The following is a 3,792-nucleotide window of genomic DNA, read 5'->3' as shown; positions in this document are numbered from 1 at the left end:
AAAAAAAAAAAAAAAAAAAAAAAGATTATTTTAAACAAATCAAATTAAAGGAACTCTAGAGGAAGTTTTTTTTTTTTAATTCAGCATTTAAGCCCCATGAGATTATTTCAAAGAGGTTAAGGCCTAGCTCATATAACAGACCACTTAATTGAACATAGATATATCAAATTTATTAAAAATCGTTACGGCTGTATTCAAGAAAATTGAAAAATCAATTGCATAATTTTAGTATATTTATTTTTATAATAAACTAACAAATCTAAATAGGTTCGCAATTGCTAGATTAAGGGATGTAGATAGATTAATTGAATATATTTGAAAGTTTAGTTAAACATTATATCCATTTAGCTTCTAGCGGTAAATAATATCATATATTATAAATATATGGTAAAATAATGGAAACATCAATTCAATTCAACAAAACTTGGGAGTGGCTTAGGGCTCTAAAACTCCGCCAAAGAGCACAAACCGGATTTAACAAATTAGAACAGGATTTATAAAATAATGTTTGAAATTTTTTTCTCTATTTGAAACCAATATTTCGCCTTTATAAAGGCATTACAAAATCAAAATTTTGTTAATGTTGGTTAAAAGAGCAGACATTCAGCTTGGCAACAGTTGTATTAATGAATAAAATGCAGAGGAGTTATGAACGATTATAAGAACAATGGTCAAAAAAATCATAAAATGCTTAATTTTGTTGATAACTTTTTTTTTTTATTGGAGAAATCAGAATAGCCTGTAACCTTCCTCAACATTTAGAAAAAAGCCCCATGACAATCGGATGAACGGTATCGGTATGGCGGTTCATAAAGTATGTAACAAACAAATAATGATTTTTATATACTATTCTATGGGCAACAGACCATGGAGGCCTAAGTCCTCGCACAATGTATTTCCCAATATTAGGATGTATTATTCCCAGTATTAGGAAATACATGCCGCTTTTCTTGACGTGTTTTTTTTGCATGGTGGGTTCATCATTCCCACGCCTATTTTTTGTGAGTGTCACCCATTGGCTAACGGGCCTAACATATCCCCGAGGGGAGGTTGTCAGTGAGTTATGCATTATTTTGTGCTTAAAAGCCCGGGTGGGACCGGGATTCGATCCGATAACCTGTGGATTGGTAGACTGGCACGTTACCACGCTGCTACCCGCTGCCTTTATATAAAAAATAATGATTTTTATATCTTAGATAAGTAAAATAAATTTTGCTTATTTATTTTATATTATTTTATCTCCTGGTAAAACAGTTAACTGTTCCCTTTATGATGAAATCATAATTAATATTGAATTAGTTAAATTTAAGAAAATCACAACACAACAAAACACTTAGTGAAAGATTAAATAGAAGAAAACCAGCTGTTGAGTCAGGGTTAAGATTTGCTTACAGTAATACATTACAACCCAGGATCATGCTACGATAAGAGTAAGAGAGAGTCAACTTGAAAAGATGGGGTACCTTGAATATTTTCATTATTTCGTCAATCCAATTTTCAAGGCTATCTGTTTTCTTAATAAATTAATAAGTGGCCAACTTATAGATCAGCAGTCAAGGCCAAAAGTTGGATAAAGATTTTAGTGGCTTTAGGGTTATTCAGTAGATGGGACTCTTAGGTAGAAAACATGCGATCATTTTGGATTTGGAATCCTCGATCCGAGGCACTTGAATTCCATCGAGGTCTTTACTTCAATCGATCTGGTTTACTTGCAAGTGCTGAATAATAAGCCTCCTTTGCTTCTAATACTTTTTTTTTCAAATCACGTTCCTCCTGAAGGAACTTCATTCTCAACTTCTGGAATTCCAGTGTGTTAGACATAACTTGATGAGCAAAGTTTTTAACCTTAATTTTTTCGGCTTCTGAGTATTTGATAGATTGTTGATCCTGGGAAGATGATAGCAACAAAAAATCATTCTTTCCGGAATCATCTAAAAAGGAAAATAGAAAGAAATAAAATCAATACCCGAGTAGTGAAATTTCTAAATGTCTCTTGTCCACTATTTTCTAAAAATTTTTATTTGGACCAATCCATCTCTCTGAGATTAAAAGTAAACAAAAAAAATTGGATGATCGTTGATTGATCACGTGTAATTAATAAAAGGAAGATGATCCAGCAGTGGTAAAAAATAATTCAAATAACATTTATTTTATTATCTATAAAAAGTATTAACTTGAATTACTTACTTTTAATTACAACTTAACAACAATTTAATTTAAATACTTTATTTAAAATAGTATTTTCCATCTTTTAGTGTCTACTATACTTTTTTTTTATCTACTTTTTATTTGTTATTACTCCTACTTTCTATTTTATGTCCAATTTTTTTTCTATTCCTTATTTATTTATATTAGATCGAGTCATAAGTAACATCCGATGTAGCTAAGTGGAATCTATTGTTCGTATCCACCCTGCTATGAGTTACCATTACAAGTTTTTGTTTTCACTATATAGACGAGGCTTCAGTTAGACTTTTGTAAACTATTTTGTGTGATACACGGCGCGTTAAACTGTTTTGTTTTTTTTAACCCCAGAAATGGAATGTTTTTGAATGGAAAACCTTCAATTCTGAATAGCAAGTGAGGCAGGCTATCTAAAACTTCTTCCAGTCTAAACCAACCACATTTTACAAGGAAGGAATTGATTAACTGCCAGGAAGAAGGGTGAAGGTAATAGATAATAGTGGCAAATATATAATAAATTAATATAATTTGGTTATTTAGTGAGAGCAAAATAAATGTCTGATAAAAAACGGTAGTTACTTCCTCCTAATGCTTTTCGTTGTATACGTTTACTTTTTTTTCATGCTATGTTATTCTCTTACTCAGTTACATATTTTTCATGCTATGTTATTCTCTTACTCAGTTACGTATTTTTCATGCTATTTATTCTCTTACTCAGTTACATATTTTTAGTTTTTTTAGATCTTTCTTTAGCCCTGATAAGGCCCATCAAATTGGAGCAAAATGTTTGGATCATAATAAATAGTTTTTTTTACTATTTGAGTAATTTTTGACCACACCCAGACCATATTCCTTTGATAAAACAATAATTATTACATCATTTCAAAACTGATTGAACACCTTCAAAAGAGTACGTTTTATATGAATACAAATAAATATTATTATACAAAGATTATGAAACATGGATAAGAGACATTTTGAAATTCAACTACTCAATTATTTAACTATGATTTTGCTAAAAAGTCAAAATTAATAACAACAAAATTTACAATTTAGCCTTGAGAAAAATCATAAATATTGAGCTTGTTTTCAACTTTATACGCATTTCCAAAAAATACTACCAGCCATAAAAATTATTAAAACAGATATACATTGGTTAGAAAATATGTTATAGCCACAATCATTACCAGTGGACCACTAGAGAGGGATATGAACAGAAATCATTCCATCCATCATTCAGTCGCCTAAAAATTCTGCCACTATTGTTTGAGTAAATCATTATTTTTCTTTTTTACATGTATTCACACATTTAAGTGTTGTTCAGTTAGTTCTTTATATTAAATCATTTTCTCATAAGAAATAAATTATTTTGAATTTCATCCCGCATTCGTATCTGATTCTTCATGACAAGAAGAAGAAGCATTTCCAAGTTTAAATTTGAGATTTTGCAGCTGATTACTTTGGTAATTTCTTTTATTTAATCAGATCAAAGATCATTTCCTGATTGCACTTTTTTCTTCAATAAATGCATAAGAAGTAGTAACAACACGTGTTAACATGCTGGTAGAACAAAGATTATAATGGAGAATATCATAAACAGCTGGTAGA

At 30.1% G+C, this 3,792-nt stretch overlaps 1 protein-coding gene across 5 annotated transcripts in view; it reads right to left on the bottom strand.

Annotated features, from left to right (window-relative positions):
- LOC106680118 (zinc finger X-chromosomal protein) overlaps nucleotides 1-3,792 on the bottom strand; it is a 30,849-nt gene that overhangs the window by 17,274 nt on the left and 9,783 nt on the right. Inside the window, exon 6 of one of the 5 annotated variants that reach the window (XR_001343071.2) lies at nucleotides 1,464-1,931. The exons of the other annotated variants lie outside the window; for them this stretch is intronic. The gene's annotated coding sequence lies outside the window, so the exon portion shown is untranslated. The remainder of the gene's footprint in view (nucleotides 1-1,463; nucleotides 1,932-3,792) is intronic. 5 annotated transcript variants of the gene reach the window in all.

This window comes from Halyomorpha halys, unplaced genomic scaffold (genome assembly GCF_000696795.3).
Source record: "Halyomorpha halys isolate HHAL.00 unplaced genomic scaffold, Hhal_1.1 Scaffold243.1, whole genome shotgun sequence".
In the NCBI taxonomy this organism is placed as follows: domain Eukaryota; kingdom Metazoa; phylum Arthropoda; class Insecta; order Hemiptera; family Pentatomidae; genus Halyomorpha; species Halyomorpha halys.
The sequence above is the reverse complement of the archived record's forward strand: the minus strand, read 5'-3'. Positions and strand labels throughout refer to the sequence as shown.